This window comes from Rhinoderma darwinii, chromosome 4 (genome assembly GCF_050947455.1).
Source record: "Rhinoderma darwinii isolate aRhiDar2 chromosome 4, aRhiDar2.hap1, whole genome shotgun sequence".
Taxonomy (NCBI): domain Eukaryota; kingdom Metazoa; phylum Chordata; class Amphibia; order Anura; family Rhinodermatidae; genus Rhinoderma; species Rhinoderma darwinii.
Genome location: NC_134690.1, coordinates 288,423,662 through 288,438,439, shown reverse-complemented (window position 1 = coordinate 288,438,439; position 14,778 = coordinate 288,423,662). Strand labels below are relative to the sequence as shown.

The following is a 14,778-nucleotide window of genomic DNA, read 5'->3' as shown; positions in this document are numbered from 1 at the left end:
TCTCCTCCGTTTCACCTGGTAGTTCTAACAATCCCGAGGTAGAGGTCGTTCATCGGGAACTGTGCACAGTCTGGGCCCAGGTTCAGAAGAACCTAGAGGCGTCCCAGAGCGTACAAGAAACTCAGGCTGATAGAAAACGTTCTGCTAACCCCTTGTTTATGGTCGGGGATCTGGTGTGGTTATCGTCTAGGAACTTGCGTCTTAAGGTCCCGTCCAAGAAATTTGCTCCCCGGTTTATTGGGCCGTATAAGGTCATTGAAGTCCTCAATCCTGTCTCCTTCCGGCTGGAGTTACCCCCATCTTTTCGTATACACGACGTGTTTCATGCCTCCCTCCTTAAACGCTGCTCCCCGTCCTTGGCTCCCTCGAGGAAACCTCCTGTTCCCCGTTCTCACCCCTGAGGGGGTGGAATTCGAGGTGGCCAAGATTGTGGACAGCAAGATGGTCCAAGGCTCCCTCCAGTACCTGGTCCATTGGAGAGGATACGGGCCTGAGGAGAGGACTTGGGTACCCGCCCGGGATGTTCACGCTGGGGTATTGGTCAGGAAGTTCCACCTTCGTTTCCACAGTAAACCAGGTCCACTTAGAAAGGGTCCGGTGGCCCCTCATAAAAGGGGGGGGTACTGTAAAGGATCTGCTAGGCACAGCTTCGGGGTTAACTCCCATAGGTAATCAGTCTGCACCTGAATCTACGTCTCTGAGACTGACTCCATCTTCCACCACTCAGGATGGCAGGCTTAGGAGTGGGAGAGCCTATCGCAGCCTGGCCAGACGGAGCTAGCTCCCGCCCTCTGTCTATTTATACCTGCCTTTCCTGTTCCTCCTTTGCTTGTGATTCTTTTCGTGTGGTTTCCTGGCCCAGCTACAGCTCCTAACTATTTAATCCTGCTCCATACTGACCCTGGCTTACTGACTACTCTCCTTCTCTGCGTTTGGTACCTCGTGCTCTCCTGGTTTGACTTGGCTCGTTCACCACTCTGGTTGCTCACGGTGTTTCCGTGGGCAACTGCCCCTTTCCCTTTGCTTTGTATTCCCTTGTATGTTTGTCTCGTGCACTTACTGAGCGTAGGGACCGCCGCCCAGTTGTACCCCGTCGCCTAGGGCGGGTCGTTGCAAGTAGGCAGGGACAGAGTGGCGGGTAGATTAGGGCTCACTTGTTCGTTTCCCTACCCCCGTCGTTACAGTCCTGATGTGTTTTGAGATTGGGTATCGACACCTTTGCAACATTTGTTTTATGTATCCAATGCATATAAGATATAAATAAAAAAGTCATTATTCAAATAATATTGATTAAAACTTTGGAAACATTTTCCAAATACAGTTCCTATGCAGACCTATGTTATTCCATAATAACGTACAATAAATAAACCCTGTGGAGTCTGATCCTGCAGTCATATTCTCCGCCAACTATCCCCTACTTCTTTAGCCATAGAGACACATAAGTCTGCATAGGAGCTGTAGACACAAAATGAAAGAATTTTTTTTAAATCAAGACTATTTGCACAGTGGCTTATTTTTTTTTTTACATTTCAGATACATTGGAACAATAAAAATATTGGTTGGAAAAATGTACATACCCTTTAACTTTACCCTACGTTTTGACTACAGGATATGCCTATGTTCTGCCCTTCTGTAATTACAATATATATTATGCACACTATATTATGTACTTATTGTCACTTGACTTAGAGGCAGAAACAAGTGGTAATGTTTATATCTGTTATGTTACCTAGGCAAGGTGTTCCTTTGGCCAAGTCTCTTGAGTCAGAAATTTTATGTTTGCAGCAGGTGAACTAGTATAGCTTGCTGTTCCAATGTTCTCACCAGCTTAGCTTAGTATTTTTTTGTTTTTCCATTTTTTTTATTTAACAAATGAATGTGCATGCAAGGATGTTAAAACAAGTTGGTTTCGTGTTCTTCTTGTACTTCACTGAACAGTATTAGGCCCCATGCACACGACCGTGCCCGAAATCAAAGTATGGGAGCACGGCCTGCAAAGTGTAAAAGAACGGACATGTTCCATAATTTTCTGAACATTTCTACGGCACAGACACCCATCCGTAGCGCTACGGAAAGCTGTCCGCGTTCAATGAAAGTGAATAGGTCGATTTTTGAGGTCCGCAATTGCGGTCCGCAAAAACTGAGTTTTTTTACGGTCGTGTGCATGGGGCCTTACCATGTGGCTGGAAACCTGGACCATGAATTCCAAAAAATGGTAAACACATTTGGAGAAGTTTATTTTTTTTGTAGACATTTTATTCCAAATATTTCAAATAGGCAAAACATACAGTGAGAGCTCCAACATGGAGTACACACATGAGAATCACAAAAGAACAAACAGTAATCTGCAGGAGTACAGTCACGTCAAAAAACAAACCAGAAATATCTTGTGTTGAATTAATGGTATCATATACAAATATTCGCAAGTAATCACAAGTAAATAAAGTACACAAGTCAGAACAACCATGCTAAAGGGAAGATGGCTGAGAATGAGGAGGAGAAGCTGGAAATGTGGTGTTGCATTGCATTGGAATGCCAGTTTATGGTCAATTTTTCTATAGAATGTGATCTAGTAGCCAAAGATCGTTCCATTTGATAAGAGACATTTATTTGGTTTATCGAGTCCATCATTGAGAAGGAGTCAGCGAACGTACATTTTTGGGCAAGCATAATCCTTTACGCCCAAAATAATATGAGTAAACGGGGAATATGTTCCAAACCCAGAAAGCATAAGGCCAAGCTAGGACTTAAGGCCCCATGCACATGACCGTAGGTCCGTGGTGCATCCATAATGCATCCGTATTTACGGATCCGCAAAAAGAACAAGAAAATCACAAATGATATGCAACATCTGAAAAACTGGCAATGCCTGGCAACGCTTGCATAATTACGGACGGCTACGTGTGAACATCCGTAGCCGTCCATAGTTCCGGAAACACCCATAGACTTCTATGGGGAGTCCGTGCCGTAATTACGGACAAATACAAGATATATTCTATCATTTCTACGGCACTGACATCCATCCGTAAAAATACAGAAAGGTGTCTGTAGCACATAGAAATGAATGGGTCCGTAATTTCAGTCCATAATTACGGATGAAAAATACGGTCGTGTTCATGGGGCTTAAGGCCCCATGCACACTACCGTAGATTTACGGTCTGCAATTATGGGCCTATTCATTTCTATTGACCATGGACACCTTTCCGTCGATTTACAGAAAGGTGTCCGGACCATAGAAAGCCTCCGCAAAAGATGGGACATGTCCTAGCTTTTGCTTTTTACGGACCGTGCTCCCATCCAATCCGGAGCAAATACAGTAGCAGCAAAGTGGATGAGATTGAACAAATCCCATCCACACGCTGCGTAAATACTGAGCGGAAATACCGCTTAGAAATTGACCAGTGGTGCGGGAATTAATTCCGCAGAATGTCAATTCTCTTTACGTAAATGCTGCTTATATGTTGCAGGATTTACCCATTGAATTCAATGGGGATGTAAAACTTGCATCAAATAGCAGTTGTCAGTTTCTTGCGGCGGTTTCGCAGCGATCCTGCCGCAAAAAACGGAACTCAGAAAAAAAATTCAAATAAACTTACCTAAGAGTCGGTATTTCATCCTCCTGGGATGACGCTTCATCACATGTGACTGACGCTGCAACCAATCACAGGCTGTAGCGTTGGTCACATGGATGAAACGTCATCCCAGGAGGCCGGGCTGGATGACGTCAGGGGGCCGGAATCCTGGGATGGCGCTTCATCCCATGTGACCGCCGCTGCAGCCAATTATAGGCTGCAGCGTTCTCCTTGGGTGAGACGTCATCCCAGGAGGCTAGTCTTCTAGCTTGCCAGGTAAGTGCTGCAGTTTTTTACAGCGGACATGCCCGGCGAAAAACTGCACCACAGTTTGGTGCGCTTTTTCGCCCGGAATTCCCTGCGGCGCACAGGGCTATTATGCAGTGCATCCGCCATGTGTGAATTTTGGTGCGTCTTTTTTTTTGAAAAAAACTAGTCAGATACAATTCCCAAACGGAAATGCAAGATAAATGTGGTTAATTTTTAGTTTGTGGAGGGCAGCAATAGAGAGTCCCGCACAGGGCGCCATCCAACCTAAGGCCGGCCCATCACTCACTCAACATTCAACCATAACATTAAAACTACTGACAGGTGAAATGAGTAACATTGGTAAGTTTGTTACAATGGCAGTTGCTGTGTTGGAAGCAGGAAAATTGAACAAGCACAATTATCTGAGCGACTTTGACAAGGACCAAATTGTGATGGCTAGCTGACTGGGTCAAAGCAGCTCCAAGATGGCAGGATTTGTGTGGTGTTTCCCAGTATTCAGTTGTTAGTACTTACCAAAGGTGTTCCAAGCAAGGACAACCGGTGAACTGGCAACAGGGCCATGGGCGTCAAAGGCTGGTTGATCCCTGGGGGAGAGGGTGAAGGCTAACCCATCTTGTCAAATTCCACAGAAGAGCTACTGTAAATTGCTGAAAAAGTTGATGCTGGCTATGATAGAAAGGTCTCATAACACACAGTGCTTTGTAGACTGCTGTGTTTGGAGATTCGAAGCCGCAATCCGATTAGAGTGCCCATGCAGACCCCTGTCCACTGCCGAAAACAGAATGGTTTTGAGAAACATGACAAAGAGTTCAAGGTTTTGACTTGGCCTCCAAATTTCCCAGATCTCAATCGAATCGAGCATCTATGGGACGTGCTGGAAAAACAAGTGTGATCCATGGAAACCCCACATCACAACTTACAGGACTTAAAGGATCTGCTGCTAATATCTTGGTGCCAGATAGCACAGGACACCTTCAAAGGTCTTGTGGAGTCTATACCTTGACGCAGAGTATCCGACCCATAGGAACTAAAGGTCTAGAGGTCATACTGTACCTCTGCCTGCCTCCAATTTCATACAGAGTCATACAAAGGTTTTATCTTTGTGGCCTCCTCGATTGGATGATGTGCTACAGCATCATTCCCACTACATAGTATGGAGATGTAGGGATTCTATGTCGTGTGGATGATGTCTAAGAGGGAATGTTCTGTTAATAGGGGAGGACAGTGGTAGAATAATTCTATTTCATGTATATCGCCTGCCTGTAGACCCAAGTTGATTTGCTACAGTCTGATCCTTTAGCCTGTATTTATTTTGTGGATGAACTTACAGGGCATTGCTGCTACTCCGTTAGTAATCTGTCCTACACATGTAAGGAACAATTCTAATTTTGGAATTAAATGTGGGCACTTTTGTATATGCAATAATAAATGTAATCCCTATTCTCCAAATATTAGTGATGACATGGCCTAAGTGCTCCTTGTCATAATTTGATTTCTTCTCAAAACCAGATAAGCTATCTGTGTTCCTCGATATAAAACATTTAATGATTGTGTCTTGCGAAGATATTGTGAGTTTCAAGTGCACATTTGCTTTATTTTTGTAAGATTATAGTGTACTTTGCTTTGCTTTATTGTTGTATATTTTATGCTTTAGAATGTCATGTTTGTAATAAATAACCTTTGTTTGTATAAAATCATTTAAATGAGGTAATGGTAGAATTTTGGAGAACAAGGGTCAATGCACACAATGCGTATTACGTACGGTTTTGACATGCGTATTTGCGTGCGGCAAAAACCGCAGCGTAAAACATGACCAGCATAGACCATGAGATTCCAGGTAATCTCATGTCCACGTTGCGGTATTTTTCAGGACATAAATTGACCCGCGGTGCGTATGTTCGAAACCACAGCATGTCAATTTATCTTGTGATTCTGCTTGCAAATTCAATCCCTGCGTTTCTACAGAAATACGAAAAGCAAAGCCCGCAGCATGAAAACGCCGCAATTTACACAGCAAAATGTAAAAAAAACGCACAGTAAAACGTAAAATTTCCTGTGAATTTCTTGCGCTTTTGCTGCGTATTTTCCGCAGCAAAATATGCAACGTGTGCACGTAGCCCAAAGCAGGATTTGTATCTAAAATGAAGTACAGAATATTATATGTTGCAGTATTTCAGTGTAATTCTGGTTGTTATTATTACTATATTGGAGCTGTGTATACATTGCAGGAAAGCTCGGCTGTTGTTCATGTTTGTTGAGCTCAAACATTGCGCTGCCACCATACATCTCCACGTCTCTAGTAAGCAGATCTAAATGTGTCTGTTGAAGAATCCCTGTGAGGGCCCTGTAGCTATTTTTAAGCCTGGATATGCGTCATCAGTGGGTATTTTCTCTAGTGACTTGCTGACATCAGTAGGTCTCCTCCTGCACCCTCTATCTGTGAGTGACTTATGATTGATGGGAGTCATGGCTGCAGTTTAGATTTTTTTTTTTATCTCATGGGAATGAATAACAAGAATTTCAAGTCTATTGCATTTATTGAATGGCTGGAGACACAAGATTGCAGTGCAAGAAAATGCAGGTAGCAGCGATTCATTTCTTTCCGGCAGAGGATGTGTGGACAAAATGGGGAGAGAATAGCAAGACAGACCTTGAGCTCATATTGTGCCACTCAAGTGTTAAACAGCTTTCATGCCTTCCTTTTTGGCGTGCGTCGGATAAAAAAACAGCATTATATTGAAATTTCCTGTATCTATAGTGGATAGCTGGAAGACTCAGTGTCTCTTTTCCATGACCTTGGGTAAGTGTCCCTACTTTTATCCCAGATATTAACCATTTACATTGTTTGCTGTGCTGCTTAGAATACTCCAGTAGCACTACATCATGCAGAAAGTTAAATATCTGTTTACTACATATGACATATAGAAATATGTCATCTCTATTTGTGATGTGTGTATATATATATATATATATATATATATATGTATATATATATATATATATATATATATTTATTGTGATGTCCATTTTTTCTAAGTCACTGTGCGGTTTAATTGATTATTTATTAACTGCCTACATGAATTGACTTTCTACATAATAAACACGTAACAGACTGGGACAGGAATTAGTAGCACAGTATGGTTCTAGCCTTAGCTGCACTACAAAGGCCTGTACTTCTGTGTAATGGCTTACACATGGCACTGTGCCTGTAAAGGCGCTTGAAAGATAAGAGAGTGAAAGGACCTACGTACCTGTAGTTCTTCAGTCTGAAACTTTTCAAGGGTGCAACATTGACCTCACTGAAATGCATTGAAATGAACTGCTTTGGCGTTGTGAAAATCCTTTCCTAAGTGGTTTCTTTATAGTATAACATTAACACTATGTCTCATAGAAATATAATATAAAACAACATAATATATGCATGTATATGCATATATGTAATTCTATCTATGTATAACATTGTGGCTATGTTTGGCCTTAACCATAAACATAATAGTGTTGTCATGATACCAGAATTTGGACTTCGATACCGATACTTCGTGTAGTATTGCGATTCTCGATGCAAAAAAGATACTTTACCAACAGCAATAAAAAATAAGTTCTTCCATTTTCTGATGTGAGGCACGAGGTGTGATGAATTTGGAACCTCCATGTGCCTCACATAAATAGTAATTAACCCCATCATGTTCCTCACAGTCATAATGGACAACATTGGGTTAATGTGTGAGGTACATGATGGGGTTAATTACTATTAATGTGATTCATATGGAGGTACTAAATTCATAACACCTCCTGCCTCACATTAATAAGTGAAAGAAAGCAGTTTAAAAGACAGTATAAATTTGTTGTGACGGTTATTACTGTCGCGACCATATCGAATATGTGTATATTTTATGTATCGAGACTTTTATTTTATTGTTTATTGTAAAAAATGTGTGTGTATTTTTTTTTAGCTAACATTATTTTTTTTACTTTTTTTTTTTTAAACTTTAATGTACTGGTATATATCTATATGTCAGTACATTAGCCTGTGTACTAATAGTATACAGGCAGTTGTTAGAACATACCTATGTATGCCCTAACAACAGGAAATATGGTCAGACAGCCCTGGGGAACTTCAATCAAAGGTGTAGCTAGGTTCTCCTGCACCCGGGACAAAGATTCAGATTGCCCCCCAACTTCTTTCCCGACATCTCCTTCCCCCTCGCCATGATTGCTTGCTCTACCAATCAATGAGGTATCATTTTTTTTGTCACCATTTTTTTATGTAACTTGAACATAAAACTATTTGTACATTTTACAAGCGATATTGTTCTATAAGGGAGTTACCATAACAATAAATTAGAAGAAAATAAATTAAAGAGGCCACACACAGCCCCTTGTAGATAATGCCACACACAGCTGCCTGTAGATAGTGCCATACAGAGACCCCTTGTAGATAGCGCCACACACAGCCCCCTGTAGATAGCGCCACACACAGCCCCCTGTAGATAGCGCCACACACAGCTCTCTCTTGTATATAACGCCACACAGCCCCCTGTAGATAGCTCCACATACAGACCTCCATTGTAGTTAACGCCACACAGCCCCCCTGTTGTAGATAGTGCCACACAGCCCCTCTGTTGTAGATAGCGCCACACAGCCCCCCTGTTGTAGATAACGCCACACAGACGCCTTGTAAATAGCGCCACACACAGACCCCCTTGTAGAAAGTGCCACACACAGCCCCCACTTGTAGATAGTGCCACACAGCCCCCTTGTAGATAATACCACACAGCCCCGCTTGTATATAGCGCCACACAGCCCCTCCTTGTAAATAGCATCACACTGACCCCCTTGTAAATATCGCCACACTGACCCCCTTGTATATAGCACCACACTGACCCCCTTGTAAACAGCGCCACACAGCCCCCCTTGTTAATAGTGCCAAACACAGCCCCCTTGTAGATAGCGCCACACGCAGACCCCCTTGTAAACAGCACCAACAAAGCCCTCCTTGTAGACACAGCCCGCTGCCCCCCTTGTAGATAGCGGCACACTCCCCGCCCCCCCTTGTAAATAGTGCCACACTCCCCTCTTGTAGATAGTACCACACACAGCCACACTGTAAACAGAGCGGAGAGTGGTAGCCTACTGCCGAGGAGGTCATGCGGTGCAGGCAGCTGCGGAGTTCCTTCTGACTAGGGTCTATGACAGCTCGGGAGTGGAACAGTGGGGACAGATAACAGGTCAGGTCAGGTGACTGGACTGGTCCACTCCCGGGCCGTCACAGACCCCAGTCAGAACGCCGCCGCATGAACTCTTGGCTCTTCCTAACGCTGATCGCTGCTGCAGGTGTCCGACTTACAGGGCCTATCAGCAGCGATCAGCTGCTCTGCCACGGCGCACCCCCTTCCCTACCACCTAGTTGCGCCCGGGGCACATGCCCCCCCTGCCCCCCCAGCTATGCCCCGGCTTCAATGGACCCTGGGCTGCCTGCCCATATATGGAATGTCCCTAGATTGTGTCACAGGGATCCCCTGTGACACGAGTAAATGGGTGTCCCCACTTCTCATTTTCTCCTTGAATGCTGCAGTCAGCTTTGATCGCGGCATTCAAGGAAATAACGGTGGAGATCAGAGGTTTCTCTCTGTTAAACAACCATTGCCCTGCTCCTGACAAGTGCGCGCGTGTGGTCGGCATGAGGTGATGCGACCAGCGCTGCACTAAGGAGCGGAAGACAGAGAACATGGGGGTGTTTTGCAGTGCGTCCGCCATGTTCTCTTTCTTCTAGTGCAACGCCGGCCGCATCACCTCATGCTGACGTGGCGCGTGCGCGCACACTTGTCAGGAGCAGGCCAATGACTGTATTACACAGCCGTAGCCCCGCTCTGACTACGTTCATGTACAGTATTACAATACTAAGCTGAGTGGCCACACAGCTTAGTATGGAAATACATGAATTAACGGTATTGAACCGTTTCAGGGTGCACAGCATCAAAATAATATCAATATTTTGATGCATTGTGCAACCCTAAAACATAATAAATTATCACTGCACTAATAAACATACTGTCATGCACAAAAAAAGGAAAAGAATAGTGCTGTGGATTATGATATAGATGAATTAGAGCTGCACTCGTCATTTATCTCTTTGGGGCTTCATTATGTTTAGTGACAACCGTCGGAGTTAAAATAATGCAGTAGGTTTACTTGCAGACTTTAGTTATCCCATTGACAATGTAAGAGAATTGGTGTCCATGACCGATGTTCAAAAATTCTTTAAAACGTGCTATACACATTATGCACAAATGCATAGACCAACCTAAATGTAGGTGTTTAGGATCAGAAAATATATGGAGCATTAGCTTAAGGCAATAAATACATTCCATACACTTAGTTTTATTTCTGTTATGTAGTTATAATTATTATATTAGTGCATCATAATTACAAACAACCATTATTGTCTTAGGCCTCGTTCACATCTGCGTCAGGGCTCCGTTCAGGCGTTCCGTTTGAGCTTTCCCTCAGAACGGGACCCTCACTGAAACAAACGGAAACCGTAGTTTTCCGATTGCATCACCATTGATTGTAATGGATCCGGTGCCAATGGTTTCAGTTTGTCTCAGTTGTGCAAGGGTTCCGTCATTTTAACGGAATGAATAGCGTAGTCGACTACGGTATTAATTCTGTCAAAACGACGGACCCCTGCACAACTGAGACAAACAGAAACCATTGGCACCAGATCCATTACCATTGAAATCAATGGTGATGCAATCAGAAACCTACGGTTTCCATTTGTTTCAGTTAGGGTCCCGTTCTGAGGGAAAGCTCAGACAGAACGTCAGAACGGGACCCTGATGCAGATATGAACGAAGCCTAAGTTGTAGGATTCTTTTAACTGCATGTCTATTCATTATTAAACATTCATGTACAGCAGCGGTGCACAATCTTTTCTGGTCGGAGGGCCACATTGTCAGATTGTACCGCTCCCAAGGGCCCAAATACAACTAAAGGGGTATTCCCATCTAAGACATATCTACAGTATGTGACATAAATATCTAATAGGTGAGAGTTTGCTCTTATAAACTACAATGGAGAGAGACCCATTTATGCACAGCGACTTCTTCACCTCAACTCTTCTTCTCGGGAGTGCCAAACAGAGAGAAGTCCCCAAATATGAGGGTGCCAGAGATGGCTGGAGGTCACAGGTTGTGCAACCCTGATCTACAGCATGTATAATATACAATACTAGAAATTAGTTTTAGAAAATATAGCTCAAAATGGCTACCATATTCATAATAGGTTCACCGCTGGTAACCCTTTCTTCATATATAAGGGTATTTCATAAACTTCAATTCATTACAGGTGGTAGCAATGTGATAATGGTGCAGTCAGACGCGGCAGAGTTTGTTGCAGAAATTTGTGCGAATGAAAATCCGTTTCATTTATCTGTGGTTACAGGCATGGTTGTGTGCATGGGGCCTTACTTTGGAATTTGAATCTTCTATTATACCATGTTACAAAGTTCTCGATGATCTCATTCCAGGTTACTATATGGTATCTGGGGCAGAGCTTTTCACAAATACTTTGCATACATATTTACATAAGTATTAATGCGCTCAGGAAAATAGAAGTGTGTTACTTTATTACTGCAAGAAACATGCAGAAATGGGAAGTATCAAGTTCTTCTCTGAGTATAACATGCAAATACTTACTTTCATAGGACTGTGGTCATCAGGCCTCATCAGAATTCTGTGTATTATGAGTCTTTTCCCAAGAAAAGAGATGGGTTGTGACAAAACTATAAAAACATTACCAGTGTAAAACATTCTGTTAGTTTTTGCCTCATATCTCATTAAGTCAGGGAAGTTATTGAGGATATTTAACCCCTTAAGGACACGGCCAATTTTGGCCTTGAGGACAGAGCAATTTTTTTACATTTCCCCTCTTTGCATCCCGACGCTCATAACTCTTTTATTTTTTGTACGACGTAGTTGTATGAGACTTTGTTTTTTGTGGGACGAGTTGTACTTTATGTAGGTACCATTTTTTGGTACAAATACATTATCATTTAATTTCTATACCTTTTTATTTTGGCGAATATGCAGAAAAAAAGCAGTTCCGCTGCAGTTTTAATATTTTTTTTTTACACCATACACCGATCCCCATAAATAATGTCATACATTTGTTGTACAGGTTGTTACGGTCGTGGCGATACCAAATATGTCTATATTATTTCATGTTTTGGGACTTATATTTTAAAAAGTTTATGTATTATAAAAAAAATGCGTGTTTCTGTGTATTTTTTTTACTTTTTATTTATTTATTTATTTATCATTAATTTTTTTTTACATTCATTTAACTTTTTTTTTTTAATCCCATAAAGGGATTTATCATTTTGATTTTTATTTTGTAACTGTAATGTACTGGCATAGATCTATATGCCAGTACATTAGCCTGTGTACTGATTGTACACTGGCAGTTGTTAGGGCATACCTCAGTATGCCCTAACAACAGGAAATATGTTCAGACAGCCCTGGGGTCCTTCAATAGACCCTGGACTGTCTGGCCATACAAGTTATGGGCTTTGATCGCGTCACAGTTATATTCTGTGACGCGATCAATGTGCAGTCCCCCCTCTTTGAACGCCGCGATCAGCTTTCATCGCGGCGTTCAATGGGTTAACAGCGGAGATAAGATGTTTCTCTTCTCTCCGCTGTCAGAGCGGGGCCGTGGCTGTGTATTACAGCCGTTGCCCCGCTCTCGATCGCGCGCACAGACGCGCGCAGGGACGGCTGTCACACAGGACGAGTATGCTCGTCCTAATGCGCGAAGTGCTCGCCGCTCAGGACGAGCATACTCGTCCTGTGTCGGCAACCAGTTAACTTATACATTTCTGGTACACAGTACAATGCAGGGCTCCATGTGGCGATTAAATTGATTGCAAATGCGACCAAAAAATATAATTTGGCAGCCAAGGGTTGGTCATAGTCTAGTGTAAATGGTGCTGTTGGTCAGTCCAGATGTTCGTGTAAATGTTGAGGTCGATCAATCAGTCAGTCAGTCAATCCACAGTCTAGTGTACGTGCTGCTGTTGGTCTGTCCACAGTCTAGTGTAATAGATACATATATGGTACCACCGCAATTATAATTACCTGTAGAATATAGATAAGTTATTAGTTATACCACACCGTGCATGGCATACAAAAAAAAACCACATGTTTTACTTTTTGACCAAGTGTCATACACTTCTCTTCATTCATTTGTACAGCACATAGTGATCTAGCTAGATCACTATGTGCAGTCACTTACTCACATATTAAAGTTATTGAAGTGTCGTAACAGTGAATAGACATTACTACCAGCCAGGACGTGATGTCTATTCAGAATCCTGACACTTGCGAGATTCCGCTGTAAACTGTCATTTAAAACGAGATTACGCTTGCTGTGCTGTAAATCTCACACAAATGTTACCGAAGTGTCAGGATTGTGAATAGACATCGCGTCCTGGATGGAGGTGATGTCTATTCACTGTCAAGACACTTCAGTAACGTTAATATGTGAGTAAGTGACTGCACATAGTGATCTAGCTATATCACTATGTGCTGTGTAAATGAATGAAGAGAAGTGGAAAGCTAAAGTAGGTCATAACTTAGTCAAAAATTATAGTTTTTCTAAATAAAAAAACACTGCTGTAATCTACATTACTGCGCCGATCACATTATGTAAAATATAGGCCACTTATAATCTGGTGACAAAGCCTCTTTAAGGGTGTGTACACAGGGTGGATACGCTACGTAAAAGTACACAGCACATCCGTCCTGGAACCCGCATGGAATTCAGCCCAAAAAACAGCACCATATTGTGGTGCAGTTTCCGGCGGAAATACAGCAGGAAAAGAAAAAAGTTTATATTTACCACCCGGGTGATGCGTCTCTCTGCTCTGAGTACAGCCCGGCCTCCTGGGATGACGCTGTAGTCCATGTGACCGCTGCAGCCTTTGATTGGCTGTAGCAGTCACATGGAATGAAAAGTCATCCCAGGAGCCGGGCTGTACTCAGAGCAGAGAATCCCCTTGCTTTGAAAACGGCAGTGGGTAAGTATGAAACTTTTTATTATCTTTCAAGCAAAAATAGCTTTTTTTTTTTTTTTTTTTCGGAATTTAGATTTTTCCGGCAAATTCGCAGCTTTTCCTTCGCACAAATCATAATATTTGTATATTCAATGGGGAAAACCGGCAGCAGAAGAGCATAAATTGACATGCTGCGAATTGAAAAAACGCACCGCAGGTCAATTTATGAACGGTTTCTCGGCAGAGATTTTTTTTGCTGTGTGTGGATGAGAGTTGTTCAAGACTCATCCAAACTGCAGCTACTTTACTAGGCTGTGGATTTTGCTCAATAAAATCAGTTGCGGAAAATCTGCAATGTTTACACTGTGTGTGTCCCTACCCTAAAGGCTTAAGTGATAAAAGAAATCTTCAGCACTTGTCAGGGTGTTGAGCAATAACTTCCTTTCTGTAATAGAAGGGATAAGTCATAGATGATCCACTGAACCCACTGCAATTCAGCAGACGGAGATAACCTTCACGTCCATGGTGACAACGAGTTTCAAACCAGTGAAAGTCTGTTCCAAAAGTATAATTAGTTGTCTTTCTCACAAATTATGAATATTGGATTAGTAGTCTGATGATCCCATGTATCAACAATCCAGAAAGACTGTCAGATAACATGCAGTGCCAGTTTTCACATGAAAATGTTAACTCATCATTATTATTTGAACACTCAACACATGTCACTCATATAAATTGAGCTGATTAACTGACCTAAATAGCGCTGTCTCCCTGATTCCAGCGCCATTTTTTCTTTTTTTCCTGTATGCTAATTTGCTGGAGTTAGCCAACGGGGTGTGAACTACCCTCAAGCTGCCTTGTGTTAATTGGTCAGCATTAGAG

The 14,778-nt window shown here is 42.5% G+C and overlaps 1 protein-coding gene across 3 annotated transcripts in view; it reads left to right on the top strand.

Annotated features, from left to right (window-relative positions):
• The window catches only part of HIVEP2 (HIVEP zinc finger 2), a 407,742-nt gene that overhangs the window by 198,699 nt on the left and 194,265 nt on the right, over positions 1–14,778 (top strand). The window contains exon 1 of one of the 3 annotated variants that reach the window (XM_075862586.1): positions 6,256–6,642. The exons of the other annotated variants lie outside the window; for them this stretch is intronic. The gene's annotated coding sequence lies outside the window, so the exon portion shown is untranslated. Of the gene's footprint in view, positions 1–6,255; positions 6,643–14,778 lie in introns of those variants that run through there. 3 annotated transcript variants of the gene reach the window in all.